At 42.3% G+C, this 27,990-nt stretch overlaps 1 protein-coding gene and 1 long non-coding RNA gene across 2 annotated transcripts in view; one reads left to right on the top strand and one right to left on the bottom strand.

The window, feature by feature from the left end:
- On the bottom strand, window positions 1-27,827 carry LOC125356592. Its single transcript, XR_007211935.1, has 4 exons — window positions 27,674-27,827; window positions 17,861-17,867; window positions 8,781-8,786; window positions 1-12 (listed from the first exon to the last, which is right to left on the bottom strand). It is a non-coding gene; the product is annotated as an uncharacterized LOC125356592 (long non-coding RNA).
- Window positions 1-27,990, top strand: part of Galnt14 (polypeptide N-acetylgalactosaminyltransferase 14) — a 196,976-nt gene that overhangs the window by 73,043 nt on the left and 95,943 nt on the right. The window lies entirely within an intron of this gene.

Consider the following 27,990-nt stretch of genomic DNA (forward strand, 5'->3'; position numbering starts at 1 on the left):
TATTTGCTCAATCTGGCAACCTTAATTTGAAGTCAAAAGACGGAAGCTCCGAGAGAGGCCCCAGACTTCAAAAACATCTGTCTCCTGTCTGCCCTCTGCAGTCAAGGCTGGCTTTGGCTGGTGCTTCTCTTTGGCCGGCCTGAGCATGTGCAGCTGTTCTGGGCCAGCAACTGTGAGGTAGAGCGGGAGAGGTGAAGCTGTAGGTAAGACTAGGCTTTTCCAGGGAGCCAGCTACTGTTTTTTGCTCTCTGTCCCTAAAATGACACCCAAAGTATGGGTGGTATCAACCCAGCTTCCCCCTCTGTTGTTTGACCTCTGGGATTGGATCTGGTGACTCCCAGATGTGACCTTTGCATGCCACCCACCTATCTAGAAGGGTCACTAATGTCTCTGTCATTCTTGCTGTGCCAGTGAGACACTTCTGTTGTACACTGCTGGATCGCCCAACACACGCCAAGGATGTTTCCTTGGCAGGCGGCACATTTGTCCTCATCGTTGAGCAAACTGTCAGCCTGGGGCCTACACATCTGGGGATGAGAGATGGGAAGTTGAGTGATGTGTTGTTATTTTTTTGAGTTGAAAATGAAAGATGGTGAGGAGAATGTCCACTAAGCTGTTTTTGAAATCTTTGTCACTTACTGTCACTTGTGAGTGCAGGAGAAGACATCCCGTTAAGACAATCGATATGAAGTCTTTATTCCCGTGACTCTGTGATGAAGAGATGGCCTCGCCGGAGGCAGGTGTCACAGTCTCTGAACCACACAGGTGATGTCAACAGGGCAACAGATAAAGGAGAGCCCCTGGATCTCTAACTATGATTTTCTGGGCTTTTGCTTCTTTTATATTAGTTCAGATTCTTGGGAGAAACAGGACCAGGATAGGACAGGGATAATGGTTTATTTTGGGGCATAGATTCATATACTTGGGAGGGCCAGCAGGTCTGAAATCCAGGGCAGGCAGCAGGCTGGAGACCCAGGCAGAATTCTGTGTTCTATGTTTCAGGGGTGAGGTAGATTTTCTGTTGGGGCAACACCCAGTCTTTACTCTTAGGGTCTTTAGCGGATGGAGGAAGCCCACCTGTATTATGAAGAGTAATCTGTTTGACTCAAGCGCTGCCCAGTTGTACATAAACTTCACCATCATACTTTCTTGGGTTTCATCTTTATCTGCTGTCCCATTCCTCCCTGACAGTCTGGACAACATGCCTGCCTTGACTGAGAACACAGTCAAGGAGGGCATGGCTGCCCATATCCCTGTGCTGGGTAGGAGCAGGCTAGGGGGTTTCTTTTCTTTTTCTTTTTTTGAGAGTGAGCATAGTTTTATTTTCCCAGAATGAGTTAGACAAACAAAATGACCAAAACAAAATCACCATAGTATTAGTCTTTATGAGGAGGGCTTTAGTTCTCATGTATTTTTCCCCTCCTCCTCTCCCTCCTTTCTCTTTCTCTTTCTTCTTTTTCTTTCTCCCTCCCTCCCTCCCTCCCTCCCTTCCTTCCTTCCTTCCTTCCTTCCTTCCTTCCTTCCTTCCTTCCTTCCTTCCTTCCTTCCTTTTCTTTTCTTTTCTTTTCTTCCCTTTTCTTTTCTTTTCCTTTCTTTCCTTTTCTTTTATTGTTTGTTTGTCTTAGGGCTTCAACTCAGCACCTGGGCCCTGCCCCTGAGCTTTTTCACTTAAAGCTAGTGCTCTATGACTTTGAGCTACAGCACCACTTCTAGTGTTGTGGTGATTTACTGGAGTTGAGTCTCACAGAATTTCCTGCCCAGGCTGACTTTAAACCATGATCCTCAGACCTCAGCCTCCTAAAATAACTAGGATTAGAGATGTGAGCCACTGGCGCCTGGCCAAGGGTTTTCTACGTACTTCATTGCATTCCTTCCATCCAGTGGACTTCTTAGGAAGAAGCTGGCTTCATTGAGCGGCTACAGCATCCCTGGTCCCATACCTCAGCTTCAGTCTGTGGGAATGACTTTCCTGCTCTGCTTCTAATTGCTGTGTTTTCTTTTAGTTAATATCTGTCTGGATGGTAGCCTCTCTCTGGGCTGAGGTTGATATAAGGAAGGTCCCTTTGGGTATTGGGCTTATTCAGACTCCACCAGGCTTGACAGATATCACCCACAAGGCAGTGTCCCTCCCCCCTCCTCCCTCTCTCTTTCTTTCTTTCTTTCTTTCTTTACTTCTTTCTTCCTTCCTTCCTTCCTTCCTTCCTTCCTTCCTTCCTTCCTTCCTTCCTTCCTTCCTTTCTTCCTTCCTTCCTTTCTTTCTTTCTTTCTTTCTTTCTTTCTTTCTTTCTTTCTTTCTTTCTTTCTTTCTTTCTTTCTTTCTTTCTTTCTTCAGATAGAGTCTTGTGTTTTTTTCTTATTCTGGTCTCAAACTCGGATCCTATCTCTACCTCTTGAGTAGAGAGGATTACAGCAAGTACTAACTACCACAGCTGGCTTATTTTTTCAGATACAGTCTGGCTAACCTTTGTGCAAGTTGGCTATGAATTTTGATCTTCCTATTTCTACCTCCTAAGTAGTTGGTACTACAGCACATTCACTATTAAGCTCAGAATAATTTTAGGCCTATAGAGAAAAAGAAAGTAGGGTTTTCAAAAACACTCAACCAGGTTCCCCTAAGTTATTATCTTAAATTATTGTGAATTTGAGAAAAGTAAAATAAACACCAGGAGCTTCTCGCTGTCAGACCCAGTCCAGATGGGTTTTACTGTTTCCTGCTCATGTCAGGTTGCTGCTTAGGATTGGATGCAGGATCCCGTGCTGCATTTAGCCATCCTGAGCATTTCAGACAGTCCTTATGTGCCTAGCTCCTGCTCCCTCTCACGCCTCCCTTCTCAGTTCTCCCTTCTGCCCTTCCCAGCACTGGCTGACCAATTACTGACTGGGAGTTCCTGGTAAGAGCTGTTGATCTTTGTGCAGGGACCAAACTGGAGGTTCGGTTCCCACATGCATGCTGGGAAGAAAGCAGGCCCCTCAGCTGTTTGGTAAATATTTTACAGCACCTAATGGAATCAAGTTGTTTACTCTGCAGGAAATAGAAAGGCATTAGTTAAGGAAAGTAACAAGCTGGCTGGTTGCTGATGCTTCAGGTTTAGTGAGAGGCCTGGGAGCTTGAATGATTTCCACTTAAGGAGCTGGGATTCTGGCTACATCTTGAGCCTCTCAGGAGAGGTTTTCTTCTGGGTTTTCTTCGGGATAGGATTCTGGCCACTAAAGGCCTGAGGGACCAGGACAGAGGAATCAAATTCACTGTCACTGTAATATCCCCAAGGCAAATTTCATGCTCCAAGATTTCTCTCCTTTGCCTCTTCCTGTTCTGCCTGGACACATTTTGAGTCTGCTCCCTGTGGAATCCTGTGAACTGTGCTTATTAACAGGGCCCCTGATCTCTTAGGGCTATGGCTTGTGGTCTGTGACAGGAAGGGCGGTGTTCCATACTCAGCCCAGAGATGGTAAGACAGCCTGCCTAGTGTGGGCTGGAAAGGGAGCGAACTTCAAACCTGTGTGTCCATAAACTCAGTTCCCCTTCATTTGGGATTCTACTCAGACCTCTTGTTTTCGGATTCCCTTCTGACTTCACATTAAATTTTACTACAATGCGCAGCTTGTAAACGGCATCAAAACCATTTACGACAGGCTTTATATTCCTTGGTTTAAATAATCAACATTTTTATTTCACTCTTCCGCAAAATGAAACTCTTGGGGACAAAGTATGGAAGAAGTGGGGGAGGCAGGGCAGAAGGAACCGGAAGCCAGCCCAACAGGCAGCCACATGGCTGTGTGAGTTTGGTCCTTCCTTCTAGCCGTGGCTGTTTGCTGCCACTCCAGGACTTGGTCTGCTTTGACCCTTCTACTTCCTGGAGTCCTGGGGGTTTACTCTTTGTCTTCTCAGCCTGAGTGCCTCACATCTTTATACATATCTGTATGCATCTTTCCTCACCTTATGAGTTCTGAGACTCTCTACAAATTCTGGCTAGTGTGGTACCACGAGGCCCTGGGCGAGCAGCTATGCCCCTGGACATCCAGCAGCTGAGCCAGCTTCTGTGACCTGGAGCTTCAGGAGCCCTTGATTGGACCTTAGGGATTGATATGAATCTTGGTGCCACCCTTCTTGGTTGACTGAGCGATATTAGTTCCTGTTTTAAGCATTTAGACAGTGCATGTTTGCATGTGACGCCTGCACATTAAAATGAACTTAAGATGAGCTTCTGAGAAGGGGGAATTCAAGACAGATGATTTCCACACCCAGAGTAGAGTGGACAAGGTCTGCAAAGGAGGACTTGCAAAGAAAGTATGTGAAAAAAAATGTGTTACTCCATGAAAATCAACTGGATAAAATGCTTGTTTTAAGGATTTGAGGATAGAAAGGGATATTTCTCATGGCCTAATGTCTTCTCTTCATGAGGAAAGGCAAGCTGAACAGGATGGGAGGACGAAGAAAAGGAAGGAAGGAAGACCTGTGTTTAGCTACTTAGCGGAGACCTGAAGGATCATGGTTTGAAGCCAGCCCAGGCAGAAAAGTCTTCGAGACTCTATCTCCCAGTAATCAGCAAACAGTTGGGCTAGATGCATGGCTTAAGTGGTAGAGATGTGAGCAAGAAACCCATTGAGAGCATGAGGCCCTATGTTTAAGTCCCTAATACCAACACACACACACACACACACACACACACACACACACACACACACACACACACACGCACACAGTGGGCTGTGGGAGCATTGGCCAAAGCAGAGCTTCTGATGAGAATGAGCAGATCAGACCATGAGCTCTCTGAGGTTTGGACAAGCAGTTGACCTAGTCTGAAATCAAGAGAGTGATAACCGATGCCATAGAGTGAAGGAGTCCATGCAGAGATCTTGGCAGATAATGTGGACAGGGAAGAAAGGATAGCCTATGCTCTTTGTGGTTTTCTTAGCCTGGAGAAGCAATGGCCAATTCCATGGATGGATACAAATGTTGAGAAGACAGACAAGGCAGATGTGGGAGTGGGGAGGCTGTCTCAGGACCTGGCATGTCTGCAACTCTATATTGCTCTTAAATATCTTTCCCTTCATGGTTGGAGCCTCTGGGAAGAGGTCTACCTTGTCTTATAATCTAACTGCTATTAGGATTGTTAGTGAACAAAGAACCCACTCCCCATTTTGTCCTCTATGTTCCCTAGCCCAAAGCCATGGGCCACCAGGGTCTCAAGTCTATGGTTTCTGTTCTAGCAGAAAATACAAAAGGAATAGCATGGGATTTCTTTCTTCCTTCACCCTCTCTCACGGGGATGAAGTTATCCCTGACCCTGTGTGTCTCCCTCTTGGTCTGGGCAGATGATCTCATGGTCCTTACATGTTGGGTTGTTTTTCCTAGACTGTTAGGAGCTGGCTCTTGGGTGTTGGGAGGCATCTTACATGCTCAGCAGCTTACAATTAAGATGTTCTAAATCTGCCTGTTATGACCCCTAAGCTGGAGCCCCATGGGGCTGGCGCTTGGCTGTGGGCCAATGCTTCCCAGAATGGGTTGGTTACTGGCACTGAAAATCAGTCTAGAGATGGATGTGGATGAGCAGTGCTCACAGCAAGGCCCTGACTGTGTGATCCTCCCCTTCCTAGTTGATGGGGAAGAAGATGGTCCTGTCACAGCTTTGACCCCTTTTGAGGACGAGACTCACATGCAGAGATGATAGAAATGCAGAGCCTAGGGCCTGCTTACAGTTTTTCATACAGTTATGTCTAGGGTTTGGGCCAGGTACCTACTATTTTGCTAACGTTCTCCTGGATGGTCCTAACATACAACCAGTTTGGGAAACCTTGCCCAAAGCATCACCTCTTATAAAAACCAGGCTCTCATGAGTTCAGAAACTATGGGGGGGGGGGGCTAGGAACAATATGGGGCCTTCCGTCTCCCATGGTTTTGATTACACAGACATGTTGGCATAGACATGTAGTGTGCTTTAGATCTCAGAGGGCTGCATCCATATGAAGATCTGGTTCTGAAGCTAAATACTTACAGTCCAGTGAGTGCCCTGAAAAGGGAATCCTGGGCACTCGGACACTTTATTTTCCTACTTTCCTAGGAAGTAAGGAGGTGGAGAGCAGCAAGGAAAAGAAGGGGAAAGATTCTGGAATGAATCAGGATTTTTCTGGCAGGGTGACCAATTTCCCCAACCTGATCACATGGTAGTGTGAAAAGACCACCTCCGGTATTCTGTTCCTACTTTTCCTCCTTGTTTTGTTGGGGTGTGGCTAGGGAAGATGCTGCAACAAGGTGAGTTTCTCTGGCTCCAGCCTTCTGAGGTCAGGCCCTGCTGTGTGTTCCTTTCATCATCCACCTCTCCTCCTGGGAATGTTCACTCTCCAGCTGATCGCTGGTGCTGTGCAGATTCTGCAGAGAAGTGACTAATGGCATGAGATCCAGTCCCTTGCAAGGATACAGAATGACTTGATGGGATAGCATTTCAAACAAGCCTCTTCATGGCATCTAAACTTTGGCGAGTGGATCAGCTTCTCAGAGCCTTAGTTTCTCCATTTGCAAAGAGGATTGTGATTTCTGTCTTGCTTCCCTCATCAAAACATTTCAAAGGGGAAATGAGCCGACAGATGTGAGATTGTCTTGAAAATTCTGAAGCAAGCTGCATGTCTTGAAATGAGCGAGCTGGGTAGTGAAGAATGGTAGGAGCTGCAGGAAATTGAGACTTAGATTTCATTAGATAAAAATAAATACCAGAGGTTCAAATAACTCATGCTTACAGATAAAATTTGGCCTGTGGGCCAACAATCAAAAGGTATTGTTCAAAAGCCAGATAGTTATCATAACTTTCCATACTATAAACTGTAAGACAACAATGTGCTAAACAATGCCCAGAGAAATATTTTGTTCTGGTTGTATGTGTAGGGTCTCCTTAGAGAATGGGCTCAGGTCAGCCTGCCCAGAGTCAAAGCCTATTCTTGTATCTTAGTTCTTTTCTTCTTATTCTTGTGTACAATGTGGATCATGATAACACTTACCTTACTGGAATCCTGTAAGGATTAAATGAGATAATCCATGCAGAGTGATTAACCTTAAAACTTACGTTTATTATTATTATTAGTTTCTGCTTCATTCTGTGGAGGGATCAATGCAAAAATAATATCAGAATAGTAGTATCAGTATCCAATTAAAGGTATAGATAAAGAAGAGAATTTTAAAGGAAACAAAAAGGTCCCCAAATGTCTCAAATGGTTCCTGTTGCAAAAGCTTTGGGCTTTCTTACCACCCCAGGGAGCAGGGAAAATTGGCTGATTATAAACTTCTCATCAAACCTGTGAAGAATCATGGAAGTTCTACCTGGGTCTGTCTTTATCTTTCATCCAAGGAAAGAAATTAGAAAAGACTATCTTTATCATCCTGAACGTCCCAGATCACATATACTTCAGTAGTCCCATCCTGGCCTGCACCTTGTACCTGGCCCTTGCCTTTGAGTCATCTGATCATTTGTTTCTTCCCAGTGTGCCCATGGCTCCTGCTGGCCATTTGTGTGCCTTGTTTCATCTTGACACATTTCTGGATGTTTTAATTTCTGATGCCTGATGTATCTGTTACCCCATATGTCCAATTATCAAATAAACTTGGGGGCATCCTAGAAGAATCTTTTCTGGTTTGTGTACTCTTAATTTAGAATGTGAAGTATTAGTTCCTAGAGTGGAGACAGTACACACCTTTTTACCCTGCTCTAAGTTACATTCTAGATACAAAAGGACATTTAATAAATTAATGTCTTGATGGAGGGGATGGCGATGTCAACACATGATAATGAATGGGAATACAAGAAGAAAACATTGCTTACTATGAATGTGAGCCTTGGATTCTGGGAGGGGGTGGGTTGCTAGTCAATATGTGTGTTTTAAGAGAATGATGGTATGTTGAGTTTGCAAGCACGATTCAATGGCCAGATGAATTGAGTGGTGTGTTATTTCAGAGTTTAGTCTTTCCAAATATTTCTAGTAAGGTTAATGGGTCAAGACAAAAGGTCTGTTGTCACTACAACTTGAAACATTAAAAAAGGCTTGCTAATGGGAGCTTGCAGAAATAATTGCATGAAACATATTGGTCTTTGGGTGACTAAAGGGCCTTAATAACGTAAGCTGCTAGTTCTTTGCCATGTTGTTATGAAATTGAGTACATGAGGTTGGTGGTGAAGAACTTGACAATAGCATAATGGCATATGGTGTGGGTCTTTCTTGTGTTGGTTTCTGGATACAGAGAGCCACCTGGAACCTTACAAAGCCATTTTCTAGTTATCCCTTTCTTTTCCTTTTCTTTTTTTTTTTCTTTTTTTTTTTTTTTTTTTGTTGGCCAGTCCTGGGCCTTGGACTCAGGGCCTGAGCACTGTCCCTGGCTTCTTCCAGCTCAAGGCTAGCACTCTGCCACTTGAGCCACAGCGCCGCTTCTGGCCGTTTTCTGTATATGTGGTACTGGGGAATCAAACCTAGGGCCTCGTGTATCCGAGGCAGGCACTCTTGCCACTAGGCTATATCCCCAGCCCCCCTTTTCTTTTTTTGGTCAAGGGTCATGCTGTACCACTTTTGCCACACCTCTACTTCTGGCTTTTTGCTGGTTAATTGGAGATAAATGTACCTTGGATTTGTCTTCCCAAGCTGATTTTAACTGGGATCCTCAGATCTCAGCCTTCTGAGTAGCTATAATTACTGGTATGAGCCACCAGCACCTGGCTGGATGCCATTTTCTTGACTGGAGTCGTTGAGTTCCAGTTCCACCATCTTGCTGTCTATGTGTTTTGTTCTTATTCATTGACTCATTCCTACATTATTTATTGAACAGCTATTATGGGCCAGGTATAAAACAAATAAAAAACCCTAACAGCTTTTATTTTAGCAGGTAAGATGACTAATAAATAATCACCAAAATCAATAAAGTAAGTCAGAAGGAAATAAATGTTATGTTAAAAAGAAAAATGAGAGCCAGATTGGGAACTATTACAGAGGGGCAGGTAGCAGTGCAGCAGTGCACTGGATGAGAGGGGAAAAATGAGATTTGAGCAAAGACATTGAGATGAGGGAAACTTGAATATCTCTGGGAAAGTGTATCCCAGGAAGGAAGAAGAATTATTAAAGCAAAGGCTCCAAAGTAGGCATGTGATTGGAGTACCTGGAGAACAGAAAGGTGTAGTCGAATGGAATGGGCTAGGATGAGGTAGAAGGCAATGTAGGGGATGAAGTGAGTCAGATGGTAGTAGTTGCATCAAGTAGGCTTTCTAAGCCACGTAAAGGGCATTGGCTTGGATTCAGAAAGACAGAAACTCATGGATTTATTTTTTAATTAATTCATTGCTGTGCTGTGTGTGTGTGTGTGTGTGTGTGTGTGTGTGTGTGTGTGTGTGTGTGTGTGTGTGAGAGAGAGAGAGAGAGAGAGAGAGAGAGATTCTGGTTCAAGGGTCTTACCCTTGCTAGGTAGATGCTCTACCGTTACATTCATGCTCCCTCACTCCTTTTTGTTTTGCTTTAGTTATTTTTAATATAGGGTATTGTACTTTTCACCTGTGCTAGCTTCAACCAATTATTCTCCTACCTAGCTGGTATGCCACCATGCCTGGTCCCACTAGTGGATTTTAAGGAAAGGAGTGATCTCATCTGGCTGTTCTAACAAGGGCCATTCTTACTGCTGTGTTACAAGGAGAATTTAGGAGGGCAAATGTAGAAGCAGAGGCATTTAATAGGCCAAAGATGATGGGAGCTTGGAGTAGGTAGCAGGAGCTGTGGAGGTGCTGAGAAGGGTGGATGCTGGATCTGTTTGGAGTTGAAAGCTAGTGACACTTATGATGGATTGTGCAAGAAGTGGAAAGCAGAGGAAGGGAGGGAGAGAGACTCAAAGGTTTTTCATCTTGACAGATGGAGGGAGGGGGGTGGAACAGACCGTGAGTTGCGCGGGATCCCCCACTGCACAACTGCTTCCCCAACTCCATCCCAGGAAGAGAAGTGCGGGGCTGTGTGAGGACACTAGAGCCCTACTCTTTTGATCCTTTGATTTTTTTTTCAACAATTCAAACACTCTCCTTTCAGTATTGCCTTTAAGACCCATCAGATTCTTCATGATATCTACCTTGATTAATTTTACTGAGCTTAAGCCTCCTAGTTCATTCCGTATTCATGCACAGATATGCTTTACTTAACACAATAGATGAATTTTTGAAGAGAGAGGTGTAAGTCATCTTTTAAAAAATATTAGAGCCTATTTTATATTCACCAGGGGAGCTAACTATTTCAAGTATCTCATTATGAACTCTTTTGCGAGGTGAAGAATCCTTTGGTTAGATCACCATGGTCTCCATTAATTTATCTATTTTGAAAGATCAGGTTATAAATGTATAAGACAGTATAATCTTATGTCACATGTACCTGTACGTGGGGATCTACTGCACGTCTCACTGGAGTGGCCTGCTGGGACCTCAGGCTCAGCGTGCGTTCACTTGAACTCATCACTTTTCTCCAAAATCTGCTTTCTTTTGCACTTGATCACTTAGGGCTGAAACTTCAGATTCACCTCTGGAGATTTTCCTTCTTCATTCTTTCTCTACCTCCTTATTTCTTCACACTTGTATACCCTCATCTGCCTCATTCTCTCTGTGAATTATTTGGGTACTCAGAACATAGCAATGGACTTCATAACTCTCTTCCTTGGAATGACCTTACCTGTTTTGCTAGTGCATCATTCATTGATTCAAGTCCGTTCCCCAGAGTATGGTTCTATTCATGACTCTTCTCTGCTGAAAGGTCTGGAACTCATCACCTAACTCACAATCTATACCACGGAGAATGGTCACCCTGTCTGGGACCATTGCTTGCAGCTTACAATTTGTCCATTCATTCTCATGTACCATGGAGACCATCCCTGATGAAAGATTCACTGTACCCTACAGCCCCGAGTCTGAGCAGGAGAAAGCCCATCCCTTCACCAGTCCTGGACTACAAGTCTCTTTACCTCATTCTGTCCAAATCCTTTCCATCTTTCAAACCCCAAGCTGAGTGCTCCATAATTTAGAACCCTTCTTTTATTCCAGGCAGGATTGCCTCTCCTTCTATAGCACTGAATACAAATAATTTGTGTAGGCTATGTCTTATTATTCCTTCTCATAGCTTCCTCATCAACTTGTATGTTTCCTACCCAGTGGATTCTTATTTTTATCTTTTGCCTGGCACTGTGTGTCGTAAGTGCTTAATGTAAATAAGCTGGACAACCGTACAACTGCTGTTTTGCTCAGTTAATGTTTTATTGCTGACCCAGGCTACAATAAATGGTAAGGTTTGCAAAAATTTGGAACTTTCTGCCACCCCCCCCTTTTTTTTTTTAAATTACCAACCCTTCCCGCATATTTCCTGCATTGCTGTGTTTTGTGTGAATTCTGAATCCCCTATTAGCCCTTTTGTATTCAAGGTTGCAAGGCCCTGATGGTGGATACACAGAAAATTGGGAATGCATCCCAGATACTCTGGCCTCAGGTGTGTTTATTTATTCACTTATTTATATCCCATGTGGTGGATATGAATTTCAGGCCACAACAGTAGAGTGCAAAAAATGTCACATTTCTTTATTTCTCTAAATCAAATTTAAATGTTGCCAAGCTCCTACCTGCTGAGCTGGCAGGGAATTCAATCTGTCTTTGGAGAGCCCTTCCCTCTCCCCACTGGAGAATTATACAAAAGCCTCAAACATTCTCATCAGCCCTGAAGAGCTGGGAAAGGGCTATTTTGCAGTTCACATTGGTCATGTCCTAGTTCAGTGGTAAGGCCAATGATTCACTTGCTTCCATGTTGAGAGAATAGAGCTGAGATTGTTAGCATCAGCTGCCCCCTGAGACATCCCTGTAATCCCACAGCACTGGGAGAAGAACATGGCTTTTGCTTCTTGAAGTGCCTGCAGAAACCAGACCCTGCCGTAGCCATGGGGAACAATCTCAAAATTTCCTTCATCTCTGAATATCTGTTGGCCTTTGAGGATGAGGCAAGACTGTTTACTTAGTGTCCAGCAGCTTTAGCCACACAAACTTATACTGTCTCAGACACAAGAAGACAATTCTCTAGATGAGAAAGGGAAATAATATCTCTTGTTCATTTTATTCTCTTTCAGTGTCCTCTGCCTCCACCCCAATAAATACATAGCCCCCTCAAAACATTGCTGTCTAAATTTACTCATGTGCATCTCAAGAAAGTGATTTATCCCGAGTACACCTGTCATAAACTTGTGATAATATAACATTGAAAATAAATAATTTAGACCAGAAAAAATGTAGATAGTCATGACCAGGAAGGAAGGACCCACAATTCTATTAACTATAAGTATTATAGGTATAATTCTCGTTGGCTCTAAGCTTCCTGATAGCCAAAATGAAATGGGAAATAGGATTTTAAAACTCCCTTAGAAGCTTTCAGAAAGGGAGAAACAATCCATTTCTCAAGGGAAGGGAAGCTTTCCCCCATTAGCTGCTCCTGTGAGGCTTCTTTAGAATTTTTTTAAATTTATCCTCAAGACATTTAATTCAACATATCAATTCTTGAGTATAATGCATCTTGATCAGCATTACCATTTCCATCATTCTTCCCATTTCTCCCAATACCACTCATCCCCTCAAGTTTCCTGATTCCATTTTCACATGTGTACATTGAATATTATGACTGTATCACCACATTTCCTCTCTTCATTCATCTGGACCCCACTCCTAGATCCCCCACTGAACAACACGTTTCCGCTTCCTATTATTCATTTTGATAAACTGTGAGTTAGTAGTTCTCTTAAAGTGAATGAAAGCAAAAAATAAAATCTGCTACCACATTCTTAGAGTGTTGAATGCAGATATCTACTTCTTATAGCTTGCATCTCTTGATATCCACTTAGGAGGGCCACACATAAGATCACTGACCACAAACTGGTTTTATGATCTTTTCTCATTTTCAAACTCCTGAAGATGGGTAGATATTGCTGATATCATTCCTGTACCACTGTCTACATAGAATACAGAGGTATAAATGTTGACTAATGGTCATAAGCTAAGGGAAAGAAGCACATGGCCAGACTGGGTGAGTAAGTTCTGATCTGATGGTACCTTTGCTTCTGGATGTCTTTGGCCATCCTTTCTCCTACTGAAGTCTCATTGTGCACAGGACTTGGGCTTCCATATCCTTTACTGAATCACCAGTGCCAAGCACAGTGCCTTGTATTTTTCAGATGTTAAAGTAGCCATTGTTGAATTAACAAGCCTGTTTTCCCCCTTTTATTTTTTCTCTGTAACATGATTCTAAAACCCTCCTGTGTTTCAGAAATGATATGAAGCCAAACGAGGAGAGTTCTTCTCTTCCCTCCATGATAGTAGGACCAGGAATCTAGGCCTGAGTTTCCATCAATGGCTTGGAGGACATTGGAAGAAGAGCATATGACACTCTTAGTGAGGGCTATGAAAGCTAGTTGCATGCTGGAGATAGAATAAGAGGGTGTGTGTTATAAGGAGTACATGTGAGATTCATAAGCAAGAGGTTCATTTCAAGTCTCACCATGTGCCTTTACTGGGTATGAGTCATTAAGTTGTTTAGTTCATTCATCTGCAAAATGAGGAAAATGTTGTCTATCTTATTGGTTTTTATTTGAAATAAAAAGTATCTCTGCCATCTTAGAATTGCTTAAGGAATTGTGTTTTATTATCATTATTGTTGCTAGTCATAGTAGCAAGGGGCAAGCCTTTCAGTAGGGGAAACTGCATGGAAGAACTCTTAGTGATCAAAAAGAAAAAAATATATCAAGCCCCAGTGAGTAGAACACTTAGAAAATATAGTTATCACACACAAAAAGCAGTGCTCCATAAAAGTAATAAGAACAGGACTAAAATTGTCAACTCAACTTTTGTAGGACTCTAGAAATTAATCAAAGACTTTAAACATTCTGAGGAGCATTTGTTCAAGAAAAATGGCTAAGGTAAGAAGTTGGCTTCAAACCATAATCCTCCAAATCTCCAGATCCTAAGTAGCTAGAATTACAGGCTCCTGCCACCAGTGATCAGCTCTGTAGTATTCTTAAAAGGCAATAATTATAGTATTTGTGAAAAATCAGCATTTTAGCAACCACCAAAGGGGGGCAGATGGGGTTGGAGTTCCTACCAAAGCTTTATCTCTATAGAGTTAACACTGTGATTTGTCTTGGTTACTCTCTGGAAATTCTCCATTCTGAGTTTGTTTTTGTTTGACCAAACTCATAGCTTATTGAGTACCAAACAGCTTTCTTTTCTTTTTTTTTTTTTTTCTTTTTTTTTTTGCCAGTCCTGGGCCTTGGACTCAGGGCCTGAGCACTGTCCCTGGCTTCTTCCTGCTCAAGGCTAGCACTCTGCCACTTGAGCCACAGCGCCGCTTCTGGCCGTTTTCTGTATATGTGGTGCTGGGGAATCTAACCTAGGGCCTCGTGTATCCGAGGCAGGCACTCTTGCCGCTAGGCTATATCCCCAGCCCCCAAACAGCTTTCTTATCCTGACATTTGTCAAAAGAACAACAAGTGATAAGTACCTAACATAATTGTTCTTTGATTTAGTGATACTAGTTGGGTCAAATAAGAGGCAGGCCAAAATACTTAAGAGGAAAATCTGAATAATTAGGTCCATAGAGAGCCTGAAGAACGCTGGCATATTCCTGAGCATATAGAGAGCTATGCACACCTGTGAGAGGCTGTAATCCCCAGGCAAAATCTGAGAAGGCCCATATTTCTCAACTCTGGCAAATTTGAGGCTCTGCGTGAACAGAAGAAAAAAATAAGGTAGAGCTATAAACAGGTCGAGTGTTGAAGGCATGCAGTAACACCTAGACCAAGCCTTGCAGCGAAGACAGAGTCAGGACTTCAGTGGCTGCATGAATACACACTTTTATACAATTAGTGTAAGGAGGTTATAAACAAACAGCAGCATCAACAAACTCTTGGGAGGGAACCATTACACTGTATTATTTAAAGTACTCAATTTTCTGCTAACAATACTATGAGAAACGCCAAGGAAAACTTGATTTATAAATGGGGCAAGGAGTTCATAGGTACAGTCCCATGAAGAAAGCCAGAATCTGGTTTACTATATAAAATCTTTCAATATTCTTTTATAGAGATGTTCAAAGTATTAGAACCTGGTTCCTAGTTCAGTGGTAGAGTATGTACCTAGAATATGCAAGGCTCTGGATTCTATCCCTGGCAACACACAAGAAAAAATGTTCAAAGAAACAGAGGATAAAATGTCTAGAAAATTAAAAAAGAGAGTATGAGAATGTTGTCTTAGGGTTAGGAATGTGGCTTAGTGGTAGAGTGTTTCCCTAGCATGCACAAAGCCCTGAATTCGATTCCTCAGTACTACATAAACAGAAAAAGCCAGAAGCGGCACTATGGCTCAACTGGTAGAGCTCTAGCCTTGAGCAAAGTAAAGCTCAGGGACAGTGCCCAAGCTCGGAATACAAGCCCCAAGACTAGCAGAAAGAGAGAGAGAGAGAGAGAGAGAGAGAGAGAGAGAGAGAGAGAGAGAGAGAGAGAGAAGAGAAGAGAAAATGTTGTCTTACTAATTAGAGAATCCTAATACAGACATACAAATTTTTTTTAATTGAATATTCATGAGTTGAAAAATACAATAACAGAAATGAAAATTTCACCGAAGTTTTCAACTGGCTAAAATTAATGAATTTGAAAATAGATCAAATGAGATGATCTGATTCGAAGCATGGTATAAAATGAAGCTATCTAAAAATGGGTGAAGTACCAGAGGACCATGGGATCTTATCTAGCATAGCAACCTGTACATCATGGGAAGACCAGAAGGAGAAAAGAGAGAAAGAAAGGAAGGAAAAATATGTAAAGAAATAATATCCACTCGTTTCCAAAATTTATGAAAAACGTTAACTTACACATCCAAGAAGCTTAGAGGGCTCCAGATAGGAGAAATGGAGAAATCCACAATTAGATTTAGCATAGTCAAACTGTCTAAAGTCAGAGAGGTAATCTTAAATTAAAGGCAACAAGAGAAAAGAGACTTGTCACATACAAAGGACTCCCAAGAAAACTAACAGTTGAACTCCCATCAGAATCATCAGAGGATAGAAAACAGTGTTATCACATATTCAAACTACTAAAGGAAAAAAAAAACCTCATCTGAGAATTTTATATGCAGTAAGAGCTCTCGTTCAAAAACAAAGGAGAAATTAAAGACTGGAAAGAATGTTGCAGAAGAATTTCCCTGTATAAAATACTAAAGAGAATTTTTTAGATTCAAATGAAAAAACACTAGGCAGTAACTCAAATCCACATGGAGAAATAAAGAACAGTAGGAAAGTAAACTATATAGAGAAATATAAAAGATAATATAAATGCATTTCTATGACTTTTCTTTGTCTTACCTGACAGAAAAGACAACTACATAAGGTAATAATGATAAGCTTATAATGCATAAGTTATAATTTTTATGACATTTCCCTTCTCAAAGTTGGAGGAGGAAACAGAACTATATGGAAGGAAGATTTTTTATATACTATTGAAATTAAGCTGGCAGTAGTCCAAATTAGATTGTTATAAATTAATATTTTTGTTTTAATATCTAATTAAAATAATGAGAAAATTAATAAAAAATATAACAACAGAGAAATAAAAATGGCACAATAAAAATACCTACTTAACACAAAAGAAGGCCATGATAGAGAAACAAAGGAACAAAAATGCAAGACACATATAAAACAATACAATGGCAGACATAAATCTTTCTTCATCACTAAATGCATTAAATATAAATGGATTATACACCCCCAGTGAAAAAGCAGGGCTTGTAAATGAATATAAAAATAAATCAAAACTATATTCTGCTTTAAAAGACACACTTTAGATTAAAAATACAAAAGATTGAAAGTAAAAGGATGGTTTAGTATATAACAAGTACACCATAACTAAAGGAGAACTATACTAATACCAGACAAAATAGTCTTTAAGACAAAATTTTACTGAAGGCAAAGAATATTATATAGTGCTAAGAGGGTCAGTCTATCTAGAAGATATTACAAATAGAAAAATTGAAGGCAAAGAATATTATATAGTGCTAAGAGGGTCAGTCTATCTAGAAGATATTACAAATAGAAAAATTCATGTATTGAACGGTATAGCCCCCCAAATACATTAAAAGTGGTAGAATTGAAGAGAAATATAAACAATTCACTAATAATAAAGTCTTTAATACGTGAATTTCAATAATGGGTAGAAAAAGTAGACAGAAGATCAATGAGAAATCAGAAGAATTGAAGAACACTATAGATTAAGAAGGCCTAACAGACATCTGTAAAATATTCTTTTCAACAAGAGTAGGCAATGTGTGTTACAATATGATACTTGTTAAGGTATATGATAACCAAAATGAATTCCAAAGGATTGAAATCATATAAAATAGACATCTCAACAAAAATGGAATTAGACCTGAGTTCAGTAAAATTTGAAAGATTCACAAATATGTAGGAATTCAGCAACCTTCTTACAAAACTAATGGGCAAGAGAAGAAATCACTAGAGAAATTAGAAAATACTCATACATTGAAAGTTGGTTCCTCCCCTATGACCCAGCAGCCCCACTTTTGGGTATCTATCCAAAGACCACAAACAAAATCACAGTAATGCCACCAGCACAACAATGTTCATGGCAGCACAATTTGTCATAGCTAGAATCTGGAACCAACCCAGATGCCCCTCAGTAGACGAATGGATCAGGAAAATGTGGTACATATACACAATGGAATTTTATGCCTCTATCAGAAACAATGACATTGCCCCATTTGTAAGGAAATGGAAGGACTTGGAAAAAATTATACTAAGTGAAGTGAGCCAGACCCAAAGAAACATGGACTCTGTGGTCTCCCTTATTGGGAATAATTAGTACAGGTTTAGGCAATTCATAGCAGAGCATCACAAGAGCCCAATAGCTATACCCTTATGATCACATAAGATGATGCTAAGTGAAATGAACTTCATGTTATGGAAACGATTGTTATATCACAGTTGTAACTACTTTCAACGTCCCATCTGTATCTGTAGCTTCTATTATTGATGATGTTCTTGTATCTCCTTCCTGTGGTTGTACCTACACTATCTCTGTAATCTTATCTGAGTATATTGGAAACCGTGTATACTGGTATTAGAAGTAGGAAATTGAAAGGGAATACCAAAATTGAGAGACACAGGGTAAAAAAAGACAAACAACTACAAAAGCAATACTTGCAAAACTGTTTGGTGTAAGTGAACTGAACACCTGGGCGGGGGGGGGGGGGAAGGGAAAGGGGGAGGAGGGAAGGGGGGGATGAGGGACAAGGTAACAAACAGTACAAGAAATGTATCCAATGCCTAACGTATGAAACTGTAACCTTTCTGTACATCAGTTTGATAATAAAAATTTGAAAAAAAAAAAGTTGGTTCCTGGAATAACCACCAGTAGCTGGGGAGGACCCATCAGGTAGAGCTCGAAGGACCGTGAATGGAGCCATTCTTGAAGGGCTCTGGTACTAGGCTGCATTCTATTTGTTTAGCTCCTGGAAGAGCAACAGAAGAGAATAAGTATTCTAAAGGATTATCTGGTGGTAGTAATCCAGATGCTTTCTAAGTAGCTAAGGAATAAAATCAATACAGTTAGGCAGGATGTGAAAATCATACCCAGTAGTGGTTCTTTGAAAACAGTAGCCTAGTATCCTCCTAAGGGCAAAAAATTTGTTCCAAGTCACATGTGCCCTTTGATCAAGTTTCATCATGGCCACCCATTTGAGGCCAGGTTAGAACAGTGACTAAAAAGACTTGGGGCTACCTGTACCACAGGGCATACTGACTAGGCATCTGAGACTGTCAAGACTCGTGTCTTAGCTGGTCTCATGGTGTCAGACCAAAAATTAGGATGTCTACAATTTGGAGAAATTATAGTCACTTAGAGATGACCTAAGTGTCCTCTTGTGAAGGTGACAGAAATGCCACTTCTACTATGCCATAGGTAGAAGAGACCGTTGGTAATAATAGTTTCTGGCAAAATTTGTATTTCCTTTTTCCTGAATATTGGCTTTTGTTTCATTAGCCTTTTGAACAATTTCTTTTCCATTCCCTTTTTCATTTGATGTGTGTGTGTGTGTGTGTGTGTGTGTGTGTGTGTGTGTTGAGTCAGGGTCTTTCTATTCTGTCTATGGATCCCTGACCAACCTTGAACTCACCATCCTTCTGTCCCTATCTCTCGAATGCCGAGATTACAGGTGTGTGTCACCGTGTATGGCTATTTTGAACAATTGCATAAGCCTCTAAGTGCCTGATTAACATACCTGGAGTGGTTTCTGATTCAAATGATTTGATTTTCTTTTCTGCTCAACCTGATGCCTGGTTTCCAGGAGATAAGTGGATAGATATTGCCATGTCAGCCTGAATGTCTTACACTAGTAATTAGGAATGGCAACAGTCCCTGCACTTCTTGTTGGCTTTCTTCCTAGCACACCATTTAGGTACTAGAAACCCCACTGCTTCCTCTTTGCTTTTCTGAAAACTCAAAATGGCCTGACTCTTCCATAATTAATTATTTCTGATCCAGTTTCTACCATAATGAGGACTCTTGAGATGTCCTGGACTTGTCTCCTAAGGAAATTATCCATTCATTGAACTTTGTGAGCATAATTTTTATTTACATGGTAAATGTCTTTTAGGCCCTTGAGATATAAAAATCAAGAAGATACAAGCCCTTCCCCAACTCCGCATAGTAATTTTTTTTTGTAGTAATTATTGAGGATCAAACTTAGGACCTTGTGCTTACTAGATTGCTGCTCTACCATTTGAGCCATGCTTCTGTCATCATTTTTGCTGGTTGCTATCATTTGTTTTTCCTTTTGCTGGTACTGAGGTTTGAATTTGCTCAGCTTGCTTGCTTGGCTGGTTCTCTGCCACTTGTGCCACCAGTCCTGCTTTGTGCTGGTTATTTTGGAGAGAGAGTGTTGTGGACATTTCTGCCTGGATTGTATTCAAACTCAGCCTTTTGAATAGCTAGAAGTATAGTTGAGCATCATCACACCCAATTTTATTGGTTATTTTCAAGATAGGGGCTTATTTCCTGCCCAGATGTGTGCCTGCTCTGTGAGCTCTGATCTACCTGCTTTAGGCAGCCTGTCACTTAGGATCACAGACAAGCACCAAGTATCAGCTTTCTTCCTTGAATATGGGAGTCCTATAGATTTTTTCTGTCTGGGCTGGCCTAGAATCATAATACTCCAATCTTAGCCTCCCATGTAGTGTGCGGTGACAGACATGCAACCCTGTACCCAGCTGTGAGTTGAGAAGTGCTCTCTTGAACCTTTATTTTTGCATGGGCTGGCCTTGAACTGTGATCCTCACAATTTCAGGCTCCAAGTAGCTAGGTTGAAAGATGTGAATCACTGGTTCCTTTCACATTCCTGAAGTCACAAAAGAAATCACCAGATAATTTCCTGTGATGTTCCACCCAGAGTAGTACAAAATGTATTTTAGGATACACGTGAAGCTGCTATAATGAAGACACAAAATAGTATAGTTGCTAAACCAAGATGAGAGTTTCTGCTTCTCTCTAAACAGCTTTCAGGTGGCCCAGGGTGAGTAGCACTTTGCAACATGAGGCCATGTGGACAATTCGGGGCTTGTTCCTCCTCTAAGCCTTATATGTTCTTCTTGTGTACATGGGTAAGGCTGACCACTAAGCATCACATCCATGTCCTGGCCTATATGAAGGGGAAAGACAACCACGACTATTTTAAAGATTGTGACCTGTGTGTCATACAAATAACTTCCATGTGTTCCCTGTGTGTGAAGGTAAAGAAACAGTCATGAGCTGGGCAGTCATGCCAAGTTCAAACTCAAGGGTTACCACTGCCAAAAAGCTGAAGTGGAAAAAAACTTGATGAAGTGATCATTGGTCTCCCTCTGAGAAGGGAGCTACTACCTCTCCATGGGGGATGGGCTCTGAGAGTCCAGGCATCTGGTGCTGGTGGGGAGGCCAGTCCATGGGAAAATGATGGTGGCAGAGGCCATGGAGATGCCATGAAATGCAGAGAAGTTGCCTTTTTGATAATACTTATGGAGGAGGAAGAACAGGGTCTATGTGAACAGGCAGTCTAGCTATTCCTGACTTGGGCTTTTGAATTTGTTAGCTTTAAATGAAAGTCATAAAGTCATAGAGCCTGTCTCTCTCTGTCTGCCCCCCACCCCTCTTTTGCAAATGATCGAATAGATCCAGAGAGTGCAAGGAAGGTTCTGACTTGGGTTGACACCACTGTTGAGTTCTTGAATGGAGATAGGAACCCAGCCTCTCCTCTGGGCCATTCTCTACCCTTTGGACACTTGGTGGTTTTGTTGATTGTGCAATTTGATGATGGTGACTTTGAGAGAGGTTAGGGTGCTTACTAAATATCCTTGCTTCTCACCCTTAGCCTTAGGTCCTGGAAAGCTGTATTATATTCACATTTCCTTGGTTTTGAACATGAAGCCATTCTCAGTGGCTGCTATTTAGCATGTGAGCCGTCCTTTCGTTCTCCTCACCTTCTCTTCCCCACCAGATAGAGTGGCAATGAAATACCACCTTGGCTGAGTTGGGAAATTTGTCATTTTTACATCTCCACATCCTAGTGTCTTCTGCTCCCAGTGACAAATAAATCCCTGGGTTGATGGCTGGCCCCAGCCATTCATTAAGCAAATAAAGCCCCAGTGTGGGAGTCAGAGGCTCATAAATAATCCTGGGTGTTTTATCCCCCCTCGCCTGCTGCCTTCCGAGCTTTGCATATTTATAATAAAGGAGCCGTATTTCTGACATTGACTATTATGTGTGGGAGCGCGTGGTGGAGAAGGGCAGCCATGGTGGCTCTGTTAGAACAGAGCGAGCCCACTGACTGTGCCCCAGTGAAGGCATGTGGCTACAAGTCCAGAATGGTGGTGTGGTCCTCCACTGGGACCAGGTCAGTGGCTCTGTCTTGTCAGGACAGAGCTTGTCTGATTGCCTGGGGAGCTCTTTGCTGGTGCCCAGGCTTGGTGGGCAGCAGAGGAGGAAATGGGGGCGGGTATCATCCTAGGGCTAGAGTATCATCACCAGCCATCCTACAGAAAGGGAGTGGAGGGAATAGGTGGGAAACTCTCTGTACCTGCCAATCGGTGCAAGTTCAAGAGTGAGGCGATTAATCTTCCTGTTTTTAGGATCAGGGGAAGAGAAGCTAAAGTCTTCTCTAGAACAAGAAGGATGAGAATTATTAAGGACATTTAAGATTAAAATGAGGTTAGGGTTATAAGCATACATGCATTATATACCTCACCACGTGTGTTCATTAGCAGTGGACAAAGAAACCCTCTTCTACCTGCTGAGGTACTCCAATGCAGCCTTTTCACCCTCGCCATGCACATGTGCACATGCCTGCACATGCACAACCATTTGTGTGCATGCCACAGAGAGCACACCTTGACCCCCTTTGCCTGTCATATCCCCTAAGTAGCAGTTGTTGCCCAAAGCCTTCCGGAGGCAAACACATTGTGTAACCCACACAAGTGCACTGCTGCAGATGTGAGCCAAATTGAGATTCCTATTCCATCATATAGGGTGGAGACGTGAAACTGTAATAAGCAGAAACACAAATAATGCCCAACGAATACAACGTGCCAGTCCTAATAGGAATGTGTGGGCCATACTAATGTGGCCCACTGCTCTCCGTGTACCAGATTATTTTCCTCTACTTGCCGAGGATGCTGACCTCACATATGACAGCTTTTGCTGGTGCCAAGGCCCTGCCAGGTAAAGGTTTGGTCCCTGGCTGGGTCCCCTTTGGCTTCCCAGAGCAGTAAGAGGCTGAGGACAGGTATTAATGCCTGGCTGGGGATATGGCCTAGTGGTGAGAGAGCTTGCCTCGTATACAGGTATTAATGCCTGTTTATAATGACTAGATGAGAGTAGCACAGGTATCCTGATTTTTCAGCATGCGTGAATGACAGTGTGTGTGTGTGTGTGTGTGTGTGTGTGTGTGTGTGTGTATTTATGGATTATGATGCACCAGTGTATTGTATTTTGAAAGGCTTGAGACAGGAGAAAGCACTACAAGTCAAAAGAAAGTTTTGCTCATAAAATGTTGGTCTCCAGTGTGTTTGTAGAAGTATGTACTTGTGTGATTACAAGGCAGAATGTATTTCTTAGTCTAGGTTGCACTCAAAACAGTGCACAGCACTAGGGAGACAAAGGCAGAAAGTACTTGGAGCTTGGTGTAGAGTCCTGGTTTGAATCCCAGCTATTGTGCTTATGTCCTTCAGCCCTTATTCATGTGCTAGGTGCAGACAAAGTACCCTTGTTTGCATATGGGTATGATAGAAATGACCTGCTTTGGTGGGTGGCATGGAGAATGTTAGAGGTGGGGGAAACTTGTTGATTAGCTAGGCTTGGGGATTAGCTAGGTGAGGGATTGAAGGGCAGAGATTAGAAAAGGCTGTCCCAGAGCCCTTGGTACATTAGAGACAGAGGCAGGACTAGACCCCACTGTGATGGAGTGGGAGGTCGGGGGAGATGTCAGTCTCCCTTCTGGTAAGGAATGGGCACCTGAGACTCAGGAACTTCCTTTCAAGTTGTTGTCTTCACAAGGTATCAGGATGACCCTGTGTCACCCACTCTGGGACTCAGGTATCTCTAAGCCAGGGCCAAGCAGGCAGCCACTTCACCTACTATAGGCTATGCACCACTGTCTGTCTGGGGAGAGGAGACAAGTTACTCTGCATCCAACTGGAAGCAACAGGAGGTGTAAGGAAGCCAGAAAGTAATTCTCCTTGGAATCCAGCCAAGGCATCCTCATGCCAAGATTAGCAAGGATAATACAACAGCTATAATAGAGGGAGGAAAAGACTTCTACAAGACCTGGGAGACCTGGAAAGTAATAAGAAGTAAAAGAGGATGCATGATGGACATTCTGACCTTTGAAAAAGCCAGTGCCTCTTCCTGTAAGAAATGTCCTCCTGAAAAGGTCTGTGATTCCGCTGGGGTCTCCAGCCTGCCTAGAATGCTCTGTGCTTCCAAAGACAAACTCACTGCCGTGGTCTCTGTCACGTGTCATCTCCATTAGACAGGGGCGCCCAGTCTTTGCTCAAACACCAATTAGCTGTGCAGATTTTCATGAGTATAATAGTTCAATCAGAAGACCTTGAATAAAGATTTACACTTGAATCAGTTGCAGATTACCCTCTATATTGGGTTGTGGTCTTTTGAACACCAGACTGAGGTTCCCTAAAGAGAGAGCTCTCTTCAAGACTGTAACCCAGAAACCACACCTTTATCACCAGCCTTCAGACTCGTGATTTGCAAAGTCACTTCCTATCCAAGTTTGTTTTTTGTTTTTTGTTTTTTTTGGCCAGTCCTGGGGCTTGGACTCAGGGCCTGAGCACTGTCCCTGGCTTCTTTTTTTTGCTCAAGGCTAGCACTCTGCCACTTGAGCCACAGCGCCACTTCTGGCCATTTTCTGTATATGTGGTGCTGGGGAATCGAACCCAGGGCCTCATGTATATGAGGCAGGCACTCTTGCCACTAGGCCATATCCCCAGCCCCTATCCAAGTTTTTACCCAGCCCATGTGATAGCATGAGCTTAAGATAAGTCTCAGTGTCTTTCTTTCTGTCTCTGGTAGAGACCTGGTAGAGTTCAGGTCAGAGATGTTGGATTGGGCTCAGGTGACAGTTATGTCACTTGGGATATATTTCAAGGAAGAATCCACAGGGTTTACTAACAGAAGAGATGTAGAGAATGAGTCAGAGAGAGGAGTCCACATATGCACCCATGTTTAAGGCTCTTATTCACATAGGAAAGCTTGGGAGGATCAAGTGAGAGGGTAGCCTTCGACTTCCATACTCAAGCTCAGGGTACTTTTTAGATCTTAGCATAGAGACACAGGGAGAGCAATCTCAATGAGAGATTGAAAGCAAAGCTGTAAATCTTGAATCACCTCCATGTCTAAATCCACGTGATTAGACAAGGCCCATGGATACAGAGCGTGGTGGACACAGTAGAGGACTAGACTTCTCCAGGAGGCCACTGAGAAGGGACAACCAGAGCAGTAGGAGGGAAATCAAGTGACAGTAGTTTCCCAGCGATGAAGGAGGATGGAGGACTGGGAGGGTTGGAGTTACTGTGTAGATGCTACTGCTGGACCACACTTGATGGGAATTGAGATGCTTTGATCAAATGTGAGCATGCCAAACTCATGGATGACTCCTCTAGTGGCCATTTCAGTGGGTCAGAGTGCCAGAAAGGAAGGGTTGAGAAAGTGAAAACAATATTCTCTTTCTCTGAAGGGAAGTTGAGAAAGGGGTAGCTTTTGGAGAGGGCTATAGTGGCGCAGGGAGGGAGTATTAAGGAGAGGAAAGACAAATGAATGTGTACACTAATGGGGATGACTGGCAGAGAAGGTAAGTTTGAGGATGTAAGAGAAAGTGAGCATAATTATAGGAAAGAATTGGTAGAGGAGATAAGAGGAGAAGGCTCAAAATAATACAATTGATAGTTAAGGCCATTTCCTCTGACCTTAACCTACCCCACTAATATTAGTTTTCATTTACCTGAACTTTCCTCCAGGTAAAATTAAAGTAGCATTCCTTATACGTACTTCATCTTTCCACCTATATAGCTTTACTGGGCCAGACCGTTTTAGCTAAGCTAGAGAACATTTCTCCCACATCTCAGTCAGAGGAAAGGTGAGCTACTCTTTCAGGCTGCCTCAAGGGCATGCTGCATGATGTGTCCCTGGACAGCTCTCCTAAAAGTGGTCTCTCTTGATGGTGGTGCCTAGTGGCTGCACTTAACCCTGAGTGATAAGCTCTTCAATCTGCAGGCAGAGTGCTTGCCTGTAACGGCAGCACAGCAGAACTGCCAGTGGACATGGAATATGAGAAAGGATTCGGTAACCCATGAACTTTTCTGGAATTTTGACATTAGTAAAGCTAATGAACTACTGGGCTACTGTGATCTTCTGCTATGACTATCCTTGATATGTACTAATTATTCCCTATGAGGGAGACCATAGAGTCCATGTTTCATTGGGTCTGGCTCACTTCACTTAATATGAATTTTTTCCAAGTCCTTTCATTTTCTTATTTTGTGTGTGTGTGCAAATAAAGTTTTATTGGAATACAGCCACAATCATTGTTTACATGTAGTCTACAGCTACTTTTGCAGCACACAACTGTGCCGAGTAGTTGCTGAAGAGATCCCATAGCCCCTGAAACATAATACATTTATTATTTTTACAGATAAAGTTTGCTAGTCCCATCTTAGATCATCTATACAGGCTTAAATATGGGTTTTTTAAATAATTACTTATTTATTGTCAAAGTGAAGTACAGAGGGGTTACAGTTTCATACGTAAGGCAGTGGGTACATTTCTTGTACAATTTGTTACCTCCTCCCTCATCTCCCCACCTCCCCCCTCAATTTCCTTATGAATGGGGCAGTGCCATTCTTTCGGATAGAGGCATAGAATTCCATTGTATAGACGCAAAGATCACAATAGCCCAATAGCTATACCTGTATGAACACATAAGATGATGCTAAGTGAAATGAACTTCAAGTTATGGAAACAAGTGGTATATCATTGTTGTAATTATTTTCAACATGCCATGTGAAACCATACCCTGTCTTTTTTTTTTTCCTCTTGTATTCCTTTCTTGAAGTTTTACCCCTGTTATCACCGTATCTGATCTTAGTACCCTGGATACTGTATATATGTGTATTGGAACTAGGGTAGGGAAAGGGAATACCAAAATCAAGAGACAAAGGATAAAAAGACAAACCATTGCAAAAGCAATACTTACAAAACCATTTGGTGTAAACCAACTGTACAACTCATGGGGGGAGAGGCAAATGGGAAGGGGGAAGGTGGGGGGAAAATGAGAGAGGAGGCAACAAGTTGAATAAGAAATATACTCACTGCCTTACATATGAAACTGTAGCCCCTCTGTACTTCACTTTGACAATGAAGAAGAAAAGAAAAAAGAAAGAAAAGCTAAAGAACCTCTCTTCATCTCACTAGCCTCATAACTCTTGTGTTTTCATATTGCTTTTACTTAGAAGATGGGAGGGATACCATGATTACTACCCTGAAAGATCCTGCTTCCTTCACCAGACATTACTCCCCTCTTTCCTATCAGGCCGAGAGCCTTGGAAGTATCTCCATACATAGAAAGACATAGATTTACAAAAGTATTACCTAAACCATTAAAATCAAAGTTAAATAAAGTAAAATTGTCATAATTTTTACATGGACTTAAACCATGGTGACTCTGTGAGGGATGATGTTGTAATTCTGGGGTCAGTACCTGCTGATTAAAACTGCTGTTATTCCAGAACTGGGAGGAGAGATTGCAGGCCTGAGAACTGGGCCAAAATCTGTTGTAATCAACATAAAGGGAAGCTGACACCCAAGCCAGGTACAGAGATGGAACTCAGCATCTCACCATCCCCCTGAGGGCGTAGGGGTGTCAAGACCATTATTGGGGGGAGGGGGTGTTGCAGTGTCTACTAGAAAAATAGAAATCAGTTTTTTTTTATTTGCCTACCTGTCATTATTTCTACCAAATAAAGCAAGTTGGTGCTAAAGAGGAGCTCTCTTCTTCCCTCTTTCCCTCCCTTTCCTGACCCATACCTCCTACCCATTCACATGAAAATATTTCAGTCCAAAATGAATGGATAACTGAGATGCTAAGGAACATTCCACAACCACAGGAAAGGATGACTCTTCTTGTTAGTCCAGCTATTTCTGATACTTCTCTCTGCAGGGTCTCCACTGCCTAGCCAACTTGTCTTGTTGTATTAGCCCAGATATCCCTGTACAGTAGATTTATAGCCTTAGCTTAGTGATGAGGAGTAGTGATCTCTGGAAAAGTGTAAGAGCCCTCCCAAGGCTACACAGCCTGGAAGAAACCCCACAGACATTTAATTTCAAGCCTCTCTACTTCAGTTCTGGGTCTAGTGCTC

Source organism: Perognathus longimembris, chromosome 8, assembly GCF_023159225.1.
Source record: "Perognathus longimembris pacificus isolate PPM17 chromosome 8, ASM2315922v1, whole genome shotgun sequence".
Taxonomy (NCBI): Eukaryota; Metazoa; Chordata; class Mammalia; order Rodentia; family Heteromyidae; genus Perognathus; species Perognathus longimembris.